We start from the raw sequence: 14,581 nt of genomic DNA, 5'->3' as shown, positions 1-14,581 counted from the left end.
CTACAACTACAGTAAAACCTTGGATTGCAAGTAACTTGGTTTGCAAGCATTTTGCAAGACAAACAAAACCATTTGATTAAATTTTTTAATTTGATATACAAGCAATGTCTTGCAATACAAGTACATACAGTATACACACATCACAACATCACAACTGAACCGATGGATCTTCTCTCTCATGCTGCGGGAGTGTAGTGACTGTTCTAAATGAGCGAGGTCTTGCAATACGAGTACGTATAGTACGTATTTTGTGTTAAAGCTTTTGGGTTGTGGAACGAATCATCTGAGTTTCCATTACCGTATTTTTCGCTCCATAAGATGCACCTCACCATAAGACGCATCCAAGATTTAGAGAAGGAAAACAAGAAAAACCATTCTGAACCAAATTGTATACTAATATATACCCGACATCTTTAAATTCCATCCCAGCCCCTCCTCCCCCAATCAGTCAATCATCACTTTTACATAGCCCCAGCACCTTTACATAAGAACATAATTGCCGCTGCTGGGTCAGACCAGTGGTCTATCATGCCCAGCAATCCGCTCACGCGGCGGCCCTCTGGTCACAGAACAGTGCCCTAACTGAGACTAGCCCTACCTGTGTACGTTCTGGTTCAGCAGGAACTTGTCTACCTTTTGTCTTGAATCCCTGGATAGACTCCAGAAGAGAATTCCAGTTTTCTACCACTCTCTGGGTAAAGAGGAACTTCCTTACGTTCATACGGAATCTATCCCCTTTTCAACTTTAGAGAGTGCCCTCTCATTCTCCCTACCTTAGAGAGGGTGAACAACCTTCCCTTATCTACTAAGTCTATTCCCTTCAGTACCTTGAATATTTTTATCATGTCCCTTCTCAATCTCCTCTGTTCGAGGGAGAAGAGGCCCAGTTTCTCTAATCTTTCGCTGTATGGCAGCTCCTTCAACCTCTTAACCATCTTAGTTGCTCTTCTCTGGACCCTTCTTCATGTATGGCAACCAGTGCTGGATGCAGTATTCCAGGTGGGGGGTGCACCATGGCCTGGTACAGTGATCTCCTTTATCATTCCTAGCATTCTGTTTGCCCTTTTCGCCACTGCCGCACATTGCATGAACGGCTTCATCAACTTGTCGATCAGAACTCCCAAGTTCCTTTCCTGGGAGGTCTCTCCAAGTACCGCCCCGGATATCCTGTATTCGTGCAAGAGATTTTTGCTATCGACATGCATCAATTTATACTTATCCACGTTGAACCTCATCTGCCATGTCGATGCCCATTCCTCAAGCCTGATTATGTCATGTTGCAGATCTTCGCAATCCCCCTGCTTCTTCACTAATCTGAATAACTTTGTATCGTCCGCAAATTTAATCACCTCGCCCGTCATACCTATGTCCAGATCATTTATAAAGATGTTGAAGAGCATGGGTTCAAGCACCGAGCCCGGCGCCACCCCACCGAGAACTGAGGCAGCCATTCAGAAGTGGTGCAAACCCACGCAACAGCGCGCTTGTACGCTGCAGGCCTCGACATGCCAGTAATCAGCAGGCAGCCACCCTGCGAAGCACCAGCGACCGGCACAATTAGAAGTATTGTGGGCCCAGGCATTAGCACGCTTGTGCACCGCGGGCCCCAACAAGCAGCAGGCAGCTGTCCACCGACCTCCAAAATTGAAAGGTACCGCCGGAGGTGGGGGGGGGGGGGGGGTATATTCGCTTCATAAGACGCACCCTTATTTCCACCCACTTTTTTTGGGGAAAAAAGTGCATCTTATGAAGTGAAAAATACGGTATTTCTTATGGGGAAATTTGCTTTGATATACGAGTGCTTTGGATTACAAGCATGCTTCTGGAATGAATTATGCTCGCTAACCAAGGTTTTACTGTAGTTCAAAATGCAGCAGCAAGACTCGTATATGGACTATGGAAATTGGAACATCTACAGTCCTGCTATATGAAACTACAGTTGATGGCCATAACCGCAAGGATCAAGTATAAATTAAGCATCGCTGCCTTTAAGATCCTGAGAGGGATTGCCCCCGACTACCTAAGAGTTGACCGTCCTACTCCAGGGTGCCTCCAACAGATATTCCACCAGAAGTTACATCAGTGAGGGACTAGGAAAGGAAAGGCCTTGGTGCCGGCCTTTGAAGATTGTTCTCCATGGCAGCTGAGGCTAAAGATAAAATAGATGGGGGCTGAGAGGGGGGTTGAAGATGAATGTTTAGGTGTGCCAACTCGCATGGGGGGCTGCTGGCTTGTGGAGATGCCAACCTGGGTGAAAAGACGTCTATGTGGGCTCTCTTTGCCTTTATTCAATTTTTCACAATCATTAATGCAATATCACATTGTGTATCCAGACTTCGAGATAATAGAGACCTATCTAATAAGATCTAGACTTTTGTTAAGACTCCTGATGCAGGCCGTTCAGGCTGAAACTTCTTGCACTATACATAATTATGGGATCCAATGTTGAGAGATGGCGAAGGAGAGAAATTTTTGGAGGAGCAGCCTATCACTCCCACAACATCTGATGCCATTAGAGGTGCCACTCCAATCCCCATAAACTATTGCTGCTGCTGTTGAGAGATAGCGGAGGAGAGGAACTGTGAGAGACCTGTACAGAGTGGAAAATACTAGGAAGTGTTGTCTACCAAGCACCTGTATGGAGGAGCAGATGATTGCTCCTGCAACATCTGGTGTCATCAGAGGGCACCACCCCAATCCCCATAAAGTTCTGCCACTGCTGAGAGATAATGGAGAGGAACTGTGAGAGACCTGTACAGAGTGGAAACTAATGGGAAGTGCTTTGTCCACATAGCACCTGTTGGAGAAGTAGCTGATCATTGCATTTGACTCAAAGGATGCTGCCCTGATTCTTATAAGTTACTGCTGTGGCCACAGGGTGTGGCCAAAGGGGCATGGTAGGCTGTTGGAGCACCGAGAAGGACCCAGTAATTTTGACCTCTCCTGTTTGGTGAGCTAATATTTACTTTGTTCTGTTAGTGTATTTATTGTTAATAATGGAGGAAAACAGGAAAATAGTGGGGTACTTCTACTCCAGTAGTGAAAGGTCCAATGGACAAACATATGACTTTGATTGAGAAGCTAGATTCTGACCTGGAAGATTCCTCTCTTGAGGGAGCTTCTTTGAGTACACTGGAAAGAACACCATTACAACAACCATCAGCAGTAATATCCCCATCTATGCTAGTCAGACCAAAGGTGTTATAGGACCCACAATACATGGGTGGATTGTTGATATTGGCCAAAGGATGGTTTTGGGAACTCTGGGTGTCAGTGGGATCCTTGGGTACTTTCTTGCCCCTTAGTTGAGGTAATCCTGGTGGTGGCAGGTACTAAACCTGGAAGAGGATATGTGAGGGAGGGAGTGGTTAAAGTTAGTTTCCTTAAGGACACTCCCTCACTGAAGTTGGAACTGAGCTACCTTAAAGCATGGAATAAGCTGTTAACATGTCTGGCCAGGAGGGTGGTGCTCAGAGAGCAGGGACTTAAACCTTCTGGCAAAACAGATCAGGGAGGTCCTAAGCAAGGATACTCCAGGGTATTCTGCAGTGGCGTACTAAGGGGGATGGGGGGGCAGTCCGTCCCAGGTGCACACCCCAAGGGGGTGCACAGCCGGCCACCCTCCCTATTCTGCTGCTTTCATTAACCAGCAGCAGCAGTAAATGGGGGTGTCCGCGGGTGCTTACTCCGGCAGCTCTTCAGCTTCTGGCCGGTTCCCCTGCTCTAAGCTGTGGGTGTCGGCTCGTTGCGTGATCCGCGGCTGCGTCAGAAGCATTCCCTCTGACGTCACGACATTACTTAGAGTCAAGTAGCATTGTAACTGTATTGATAAGTTTATAAATAGGAAATGGAAATAAGGCAATATTTTAGACTAAACCCATTTCCTCAGGTCAGGATAGGATTCCATAACAGCAGTACTGTACTGTTCTGAAGAAAGATTTGGCCTCTGAAAGCTAATTGAAAAATGGATTAGTCCAATAAAATGGTATTTTCTTATTTCTCATTATTTGTTTTATTTTTATTTGTTAATTTGTAAAGTGGTGATTGTTATGTATCAAGTTTTTTCAAATTTACATCTACTGTCTTTATATTTTGCATAGTATTAGGGGACATGTGTCACTGTTTTTGTGGTGTTGCATTGTATGCAGAGTCTGGTTTCTTGGCGGTTCAGTTTTAACTTTTGTCTACATATTTCTATTTTTAGTTAGTTATTATTCCATATTGGGCAAAGGTGTATCTCTGTTCTGTGTGTATGAAATGGACAGTTTTCAGTTGGCATTGACTGCAGGATCAATTGACTGTGCGGGATCTGGCTTGTTCAGTTTTACAATGTATGTGTTGGTGTTCTAGTGCTCACTGCAGTGTTTAAGATGCTGCCTTTTCCTAGGTACACTCTTGTGCGATATGTGGATTATTACTAAAAATAATATTTTTCATATAGTTGGGGGGGGGTGTCACATATGCTAGGTACGCCACTGGTATTCTGGCTATGCTGCAGTGTCTGAGGGGAATTCCATGAAAAGGAGTGGCCCTAACTCAGATACTTGCACCCTGTGTTGCACGAAGCCTCAGGTCTATACCTTCAGGGATTGTGCAAGAAAACTGTCCAAGTAGGCCAAAAATGACCCCTTGGCTCTTGGAACTGTGATTACAATATGTTAGAAAAGATTATTGCTTATTGAAATATGTAGCCATGTCAGGGACAGGTCAAACCAATGGTTTATCTAGCCCAGCATCCTGTTTCCAACAGTGGCCAATCCAGGTCACAAGTACCTGATAGAATCCTAAATAATAGCAAGCTTCCATGCTACCAATCTTAGGGCAAGCAGTGACTTCTCCCATGTCTGTCTCAATAGTAGACTATGGACTTTTCCTCCAGGAACTTGTCCAAATCTTTTTAAACCCACCTATGCTAACCAGTTATCACATCCTTTGGCAACAAGTTCCCTTCTGTGTTCCGACGCGAACTTGCCTCTCCCTTCCTGTGACAACGCGCCCCTTCTTCCTCCCTTCAGTATCCCAACATGCACCTCGTCATCTTTCCCTCCGTTCAGCTTACCAAATTTGTGCCTCTCACAGGTGTTTACCTCCTCTGGCCAGCTCTCTCCTCCCAGTCGCACCTTGCAATGCCGCAGCCGCTAGTTTCTGCACGCAGCTTGTGGCTGACCCAGAAGCGTACCCTCACTTCCTCTGAGAAGCTGTATATGTCTTTATTGGCCTATATCTGAGCCATGTTGTTGCCTTCAAATATCTGAGCAATTCAATTTGAAGATCCAGAAAGGCACAGCAGTTTGTGATATTAAATATCAGAGGCCCATATATATGATTATTATTTCACGTGATTATATAGGCATTTAGTTAGTATTAAATTGGTTAAGCCTTTGTGAATAGTGATTGAATTGTTCAGATATTTAAAGGCAACAAGTACACCTCCTCCATCATGGGAGCTTCAGGGGTAGTCTGTAGAACTCTGTAAAATTCATTTTTTTTGAGTTTCTGAGGGTAGGGTTCAGGTCTCCCACCTCCCCAAATTGCTATTTTTTATTTTCAGATTTTCTTTTTTTGCCACTTTTGGTGCGAATTCGCTGGCGGTGGCCATCTTGGATTTTAATCAATCTTTTTTTTTCCAAAGCTTGATTTTTGCCTCAAAACCTCTTGATTTTGTTGCAAATCGATTGAGATGGACTCCTCAGCCCCTAATATGTCAACTACATGTATGGATTGCGTTGAATTGGCACTGGAACAGTGTTCATATAATGCGTGCCGCAGGACACTGAGGGGAGAGGTGGGAGCTTCAGGCTTTGCCTCCTCTGGGTCCTCCTGGGCTGAGGAGCCAGCTTGGGTCCGTGTTTTGGGCAGTTTCACCCACAGACTGTTCTGGACACTGCTGCCAAACACCTGTATTCCAAGTCTGGGGACTCTTTTGGCATGGCACAGGTGCCTCAGCTGGGCTCAGCAGTGACCACAACAGTTTTCCTTCACCTCCTTTGGAGAGAGTGTTCTTCAGAACTGGTTCATTTGACGCAGCCAGCAGGTACATTGTATTTTTCCAGGCTGGTCACTCTTGTGCCAGAGTTCCCTGTGCGGGAGCCCTCTCATCCGGCTGTGACAGATCTTGATTGCATTTGTTTTCACATGGATATTATGCCTATCCTGTCTCCTGACACTGTGTCTCTTTTGGATGCTGCTGATACCCTTGCCAGGACTAGTCAGTGCGATTCCTCAGTGTCCAGATTTGGGTGATGACACCTCCATCTGCAGACTTTTTCAGTCTGTCTGTGTCCACCATTTCCTTGCTGATGCCCTGAAATAGCTTAACTTGGATTTTCAGCTTTCTATGTCTCAGTGTTCAGTTATGGAACATTCTAATGTGCTGTCCTCCTTTTTTTCCATCCCACCAGCAGCTTATCAGTCTGGTGATGAAGCAGTGGGATAGCTCTTTCTGACTCTTTAAAGCTACGGCTAAGCTTTAGCCTCTGGCTCCTGATGTTCAGCAGTTTTTAGCAGCCCAAAGTAGATTCTGCATGGTGCAGTTTACTCACTGTACGGCCTTCCCAAACGATGGGGGTGTAATGCTTAAAGACTCACCGGATCACAGTGGGCACATTATTGTGAAAAAGCTTTTTGAGGTGGCTTCTTCAGGTATCAAGGTCGGCAGCCTCCTTTGCGGCGCATGCTTGCCACTCGAGATTGCACTGTGTACCCTCTGTGGAGGATGCTTGTCCCCACCTGGTGATGAAAGGTGTGGATTCTGTGACGGACGCCCTTTATTATCTCATTAGAGTTCTCTGTAAGGTCTCGGACTAATTGGATCTGTCACTGAGCTTGGGACTCTGCCTCCTGGCCAATGTTGTTGATTACCATTCTAGGTCTCTCCCTGTGAACAAGTTTTGCTGGACTTTGGGAGGGGACCATAGTACTCTTTGTCCCTCTTGCAGGTTTCACTCCCAATTCAAGATGTCCTTAGGAATCCAGATCCTGTGCAGCTGCTGCCTTTAAAAAGCTCCAATGATGCCAGAGGTCAGGCGGAGCCTTCCTCATATCGGGGGATGGCTTTCTCAGTTTTACCAGGACTGGACTTGCATATCTTCAGATCAATGGGTGCTGGACATCATTCGGGAAGGGCACAAAATACACTTCATTTGCCTGCCTCCAGAATTGTTTCTGGACTCTGGCAGATCAACCAGAAAATGGATCAAAGGTCCGCACTACCCTGCAACATCTCTTGGACATCCGAGTGGTAGAACCCATTCCAGAAAATGAATCAGGCTTAAGCAGATGCTCCTTATACTTCATTGTACTCATGGATGGCTCAGGAGAATGAAGACCTATTCTGGACCTCAAGTCAGTCAATCACTTGTTGTGGATTCCTCATTTCTGAATAGAAACCATGCGCATGGTCTTAGAAACATAGAAACATAGAAATTGACGGCAGAAAAGGGCCACAGCCCATCGAGTCTGCCCATACCAATGACCCACTCCCTGACTTCTACTCCCCTATAGATCCCACGTGAATATCCCATTTTCTCTTAAAATCTAACACGCTGCTGGCCTCAATCACCTGCTGAGGCAGCTCGTTCCAATGATCGACCACCCTTTCGGTGAAGAAATACTTCCTAGCATCACCTTGAAACTTCCCTCCCCTGATTTTCAGCGAGTGTCCTCTGGTTACCGAGGGCCCTGTAAGACTGAAGATATCATCTTTCACCTCTATATGCCCTGTGATATACTTAAAGGTCTCAATCATGTCCCCCTCTCTCTTCGCTCCTCCAGTGAGTACATCCGCAATTTTTTTAGCCTTTCCTCATACGTGAGATCCCTGAGCCCCAAGACCATCCTGGTAGCCATACGCTGAACCGACTCAACTCTCAACACATCTTTCCGGTAGTGTGGTCTCCAGAATTGAACACAATACTCGAGATGGGGTCTCACCATGGATCTGTACAGTGGCATTATGACTTCAGGTTTTCTGCTGACAAAACCCGTCCAGATGCAGCCCATCATTTGTCTTGCCCTGGACGACGCTTTCTCCACCTGATTGGCAGCCTTCATATCATCGCTAATGATCACTCCTAAATCACGTTCCACCGTGGTCCTGGACAAGGTTTCACCATTTAGTGAGTAAGTTCTGTGTGGATTTTTTTTGCCTAGGTGCATTACTTTACATTTTTTAGCATTGAAGCCTAGCTGCCAAGTTGATGACCACTGTTCCAGTTTCCGTAGGTCTTGCATCATAAAGTCAGGAACACTGCTTTTGCCTACTATGTTGCATAGTTTGGCGTCGTCGGCAAACAGTGATACTTTTCCTCTAAGCCCTTGGGTCAAATCTCCTATGAATAAATTGAATAGAATCGGCCCTAAGACGGAGCCCTGAAGTACTCCACTCGTTACTGCTGACGTTTTGGAGGAGGTACCATTTACCATCACCCTTTGAAGCCTACCATCTAGCCAATCCTTTACCCATGTAGTGAATGTATCCCTAATCCCATCGATTTTAGTTTGTTCAACAGCCTGCGGTGTGGGACGCTATCAAAAGCTTTGCTGAAGTCCAAATATATCACATCCAGGGACTCCCCGGCATCCAGATGACTGGTCACCCAGTCAAAGAAGTCAATCAGATTAGATTGGCAGGACCTTCCCCTGGTAAATCCGTGTTGGTGTGGATCTCGTAAATTTTCTTCGTCTAGAATTTCGTCGAGTTTCTGCTTGATCAGTGTTTCCATGAGTTTGCACACTATGGATGTAAGACTCACCGGTCTGTAATTTTCCACCTCTGTTCTGCAGCCCTTTTTGTGGAGTGGAATTACGTTAGCTGTTTTCCAGTCTAGGGGTACTTTTCCCGTGCGCATGGAAAGATTGAAGAGCACGGATAGTGGTTCAGCCAGAACTTTACTCAGCTCTCTGAGTACCCTGGGGTGTAGATTGTCAGGTCCCATGGCTTTGTTTACTTTGAGTCTTGAAAGTTTGTGGTAGACGCTACTGGGTGTAAACTCGTAATCATGAAACAGGTCATTTTGGCTGTCTCTTATCTGTAGTTGCGGACCAGCTCCCGGCGCTTCACAGGTGAATACTGAGCAGAAGTATTCGTTTAGCAGTTCTGCCTTGGTATAATCAGATTCTGCGTAGTTTCCGTCTGATTGCCTAAGGCATACTATCCCATCTTTGTTTCTCTTCCTGTCGCTAATGTACCTGAAAAAGGATTTGTCCCCTTTTTTAATATTCCGTGCTAGATCTTCCTCTGTTTGAAGTTTGGCTTCCCTGACTGCCTTTTTGACAGCCTTAGATCTGGCCAGATAGTCTTCTTTTGCCTCTCTTTTCTCAAGATGTTTGTAGGTGATAAATGCTTCTTTTTTCTTTTTAATGAGGTCCGAAATTTCCTTGCTGAACCATTGTGGTTTTTTGTTTCTCTGGTGTTTGCTTACTGTATTTATGTAGCGGCTAGATGCTTCGTTCAGGATGGATATTAGATTTGACCACATAGTTTCCGGATTGTCAGTTTCTGCATGGTTTTGCAGCTCCTGATGGACAAAGTCTCTCATGTGGTCGAAATCTGCACCCCTAAAGTTGAGGACCCTCGTTGCTGTGTTTGATTTAGAGAAGCCTTTCCTGAGGTTAAGCCCATACCATGTTGTGGTCACTGGAGGCCAGCGTGTCTCCCACTGATACTTCCGAGACACTGTCTCCATTTGTGAGTACCAGGTCTAGTATTGCTTTTTCCCTGGTGGGCTCTAATACCATTTGTTTGAGTTGTGCACCCTTTATGGAGGTTAATATTCTTCTGCTGCCACTCGTAGTCGCGGAGAGGGTGTTCCAGTCTGCGTCTGGCATGTTGAAGTCCCCTAACAGTACTGTGTCACCACGCAGAGTGATGTTCTCAATGTCCTCAATCAATTCCTTGTCTTTGTCTTCCTGTTGTCTCGGAGGCCTGTATACCACACCGAGGTAAAGGCATTTTTCTTTCCCTCTGGCCAGGTTTACCCAAAGTGATTCCCCTGTGTATCTAACCTCTGTGATCCTGGTAGTTTTGATATTATCCTTAGTGTATAGTGCTACCCCCCCCTCCTAATTTGCCCTCTCTGTCCCGACGAAGTAGATTGTAGCCTGGTATAACCATACCCACCCATGCGAGTCTGTGAACCAGGTCTCGGATATTGCTACTATGTCAAGGTCAGCATTCCTTATCTCTGTTTCTAGTTCCAGGATTTTGTTGCCCAAGCTGTGTGCATTAACATACATTGCTCTCCAAATTTGTGATGAGATGCCTATCCCCATTCGTGTGTCTTCTGTTTTTATGTGTATACTATGGGCACTTACCTTAGGCTCAAAAGTGTGTGTTTTACTTGCTTCCCCAGGGTGGATCCTTGCTGCCCTTGTATGTATGTATGAACCCTCCCCCAACTTACCTAGTTTAAAGCCTTCCGAAGTAGGCGTGCTAGTCGATGTCCAAAAACTTTCTTGTCTCTCTTTGTTAGGTGTAGTCCGTCTTGTCCCTGTAGTCCTTGTAGCGCCTCTCGGTGGTCTAGGAATCCAAAGTTCATCTCTAAACACCATTCGCGAAGCCACTCGTTGGTCCGATGGATACGCTCTTCCCTTTCTCTGCCTTTGTCTCTTACCGGGAGAATTGATGAGAAGACCACCTGTGCTCCTGTCTGCTTCAGCTTTCTTCCCAGGGCCTCGAAGTCTTCAGGGATGCTGTCTGACGTGCTTCTGGCAGTATCGTTGGTACCTACATGAATGAGAAACATAGGGAAATGGTCAGTAGGTTTCAGAAGTTTGTCTATACTGGTGGTGATGTCCCGGATCCTGGCTCCAGGGAGATAGCAGACCTCCCTCGACTGCAAATCTGGTCTGCAAATTGGTCCTTCGGTGCCTCTTAGCATGGAGTCTCTGATGACCACCACTTTACGCTCCTTCCGAGGGGAGGGGGGTCGAGCAGCGAGAACTGTAGCCGATGTTCTTTGATCGGAATCCTCCTGAGCCCCCTCTGTTTCATCCTCGACGGTTCCTTCTTGAAGGACGTGAAATCTGTTCTTCAGGGAAAGTTGTGGGGTTGGTGTAGAACTGCCCTGTTTGAGAGAAAAAGAAGAAGACAGTGAGAATGGGGGGGGGGTTTCTTTGCTTGCCAGTAGAAGAGGTTACCAGCTGCCAGGGACCGGCATCTCCAATCATTTCCTGTATTCCGATCGTTGAATTTAGAGCTGTAGGTTTGGGAGTGCCAAGGATGGTCTTGTCGAGGCTTCGTTCTGTGATATGAGACAGTTCTTGGATGGCATCGTCGATGAAGGCCTCATCCTCCCTGATGCACCTCAGGCATTCTTAGTTACTGTCTCTCCTGGGGTGTTTATGGCATCCTTAGATCTCACAGAGGCTTGCCTCCATATTATTCCAATCTACCTGGCGCATCACAGGTTTCTGTGTTTCCATGTTCTGCAACAGCATTTCCAGTTTGCAGCTCTGCCCTTTGGGCCTTCAACAGCACCCTACACTTTCACCAAGGTAATGGTTGTTGTAGCGACAGTTCTCTGCAGACAGGGTGTTCAGGTTCATCCTTACTTGGACGGCGGGTTGATTCAGGCTCTGTCTCAGCAAAAGTGTGAGCAAACAGTGGAGATGGTGGTGTCTTGACTACAACACTTTGGGTTGGATTGTCAACCCCAAGAGGAGCCAGTTGACACCATCACAGACCGTGGAGTATCTGGGTCTTCCCGAGATACACAGACAGAAACCCCAGATCTCCTGGATCTTCCGGTTCTTTCTGCCTGGCATTATTTACAGGTGCTGAGGTCCATGACAACCTCCCTGGAGGTGGTCCCCTGGGCCAGAGCACACATGCATCCTCTACAGGAGTCTTTCCACTTTTGGTGGTCTCTGCAGTGTCATCCTCTTCAAATGCTGCCCCCTGGTTGGAACCAGTTTGCTGGTGTCTGTGCTAGTGGCTTCAGGGGGAGGTTCTCCACCAAGGCACACCTCTTAAGATCACAGAGTGATTCACTCTCATGATGGATGCCATCTTATCGGACTGGGGTGCTCATTGTGGGGACTGCTCCATTCAGGGGCAGTGGACTCCATGTCTGAAGCATTGGTTGATTGATCATCTGGAGCTTCAGGTTATTTGAATGGTATTTCTTGCTCTCCTGCCCAATGGCAAGGACAGCGGTGTGAGCGTTCAACAACAACAGCGGTGGTGTATATAAATCGTCAAGGGGGCACTAGCAGCACTCCCTTGAGTCAGGAAGCTTGTATACTATTTCGCTGGGTGGAATTACATTTTCTGTCTCTCACTGCAGTGCATGTGGCCAAAGTCAACACTGTATAGCCGGGCTTACTCAGTCAACAAATCCTGGACCCGGGAGAATTGTTCCTTTCATGAACGTTCCATATTATTGTGCAGCACTGGGGCTCACCACAGATATACTTGATGGCTTCAGCCAAAACACTGAAAGTCCTTTGTGTTACCTCTGGTTGGTCGGGTCATCCACCGGATAGCATCTCATCCCGGCACAGTGATCCTAGTGGCTCCAGATTGGCCTCATCTTCCATGGTATGTGGATCTCATATGTCTTCAGTGGGACCGGAAGCTCAAGCTCCCTCTTCATCATGACATTCTCATTCAGGGTCCGGTGCCCATAGAGAACCCATGGAACGTTGGTCTTCCAGCATTGCTCTTTGAGCAGTCAGTCTTGATGGAGCGCGGTTCTTCTGATGTGGTCGTTTCAACTCTTTTGAAGTCTAAGAAACCCTCTACTTTGGCTTCTTATGCCAAAGCCTGAAAGGGTTTCCAACAATGGACCAGGTAGAGCCTCAGTGGGCTTCCATTCCGGTGGTTCTGTTTTTTCTTCTGGCAGGCTGGATATGGGTTTACCTGTGGCCTCCCTTAAGATTCAGGTAGCCGGCTTTTTGTGCTTCCGAGCACATAGGGGTTCCAGTTCACTTATTGCTCATCCCGCTGTGACCAGGTTTCTGAGAGGGACACTTCACTTGTGACCTCCCTTGCATCTTTCTTTCCCTATGTGGAATCTTAACCTTGTTCTGCGGGGCTATGTGGAAGCCCTATTCAAGCCACTGAAGGGTTGCTTCTCTTCTGGATCTGACAATAGTCTGTCTTTCTGGTCACCTTTCTCTTGGCACGGCGTATTTTGGAGCTTGAGGCTCTTGTGAGTGCCTTTCTACGGCACACAGAAGCAGGGGAGGTTCTCCGTACAGTATCTTCTTTTCTATTAAAGGTGGTTTCCAATTTCCATGTCAATCAAGAAGGTTCGTTTGCCTGTGTTTCACTCCATGGGATCGGAGCAAAAGGATCAGATCTTAAGCTATTAGAACACCAGGAGAGTCTTGCTGCACTATTTGGAGAAGACAAATGACTTTCAACTGTCTGATCTTCTCTTTGACCTGACTAATCCATCTCGGCAAGGTAGGCCAGCTTCTAAGTCCTCAATCACCTGTTGGATTTGTATCACCATTTCAGTGACTACATTGCCCATGATAAAGCAGCCGCCGGTTTCTCTTACGGCTCACTCGGCTAGATGTATTGCTGCCTCATAGGCAGAGTCTTGAGTGATTCCTCCAGATGACATTTGTAGAGTGGCTACTTGATCCTCTTATTATACCTTTCCCTGGTTTTCTGAGTGGATGTGGTGGTTCGCTCTGATGCTGCTTTTGGGACCTTGGTGTTATGGGCAGACTCTTCTGTCCCTCTCTAGATGCTGCTATTGCTTTGGCACATCAAGTAGAGTATGGAATCCAGAAGGGACATAACAGAATGGAAGATTAGGTTTTTTTCCTTTGATAATATTCTTTCCGTTAGTCCCTGTAGGATTCCATACGACCCACCCTTTATGTAAGTTCAGTTGTTTTGGGATTGCCTGCTTTCTTTCTGCCTCAGTTATTCTCCTTCCAGGTTTCGGAATCTGTCAGCCAGTCAACAGTTCCTGTAGCAGTTTGCTTTTTTATGAGTATGCATCTTACTGATGGCTGTTTCTTGTGGATGCTCATTGCACACAGCAGGTTAGTTCTACATTGTTCCTCAATGACTTTCCTGTATTGCCTTTTGCCTGTTTATTACTTGGTTTTATATTTTGCAGAGCTGATTCTAACAGAAATTGTTTATGTTGCTCGGGAGGTTCCCCCATACCCCCTGATTTGTCATGGATTTGTTCAGGGATGGTTGCTTGGCTTTGGGACTGAACTGCAGGAGGTTCTAACTCTCTCTCTAAGGTTGGAGGAGTACATGCTCAGAAAAGTGTTTGGATTTCTGCAACTCCCAGATTGCAGGAAGGGATTGAACACCTAGAGTATGGAATCTTACAGGGACTAATGGAAAGAAGATTATCGAAGGTAAAAACCTAATCTTCCAAAAGAGGTAAGTAGATACATAAAACAAACCCAGAATATCTTATTTCCACTTAGTTATTAATACCACTTGAGATCGTGAGGTCAAGAAAAGCTCTTAATTGAGTTGTACAAAAAAGGTGTATTTTTATGTGTTTTATTTTAGGGGTTGGTTAACGTTGTAGGTTTGTGATATGTTTTAATGACGTGTTTTAGATTTGCTGTATTTTTTTTGTATGTATTAGTTGCTATT

Source organism: Geotrypetes seraphini, chromosome 4 (genome assembly GCF_902459505.1).
Source record: "Geotrypetes seraphini chromosome 4, aGeoSer1.1, whole genome shotgun sequence".
NCBI lineage: Eukaryota > Metazoa > Chordata > Amphibia > Gymnophiona > Dermophiidae > Geotrypetes > Geotrypetes seraphini.
Note: the sequence above shows the minus strand (reverse complement) of the source record.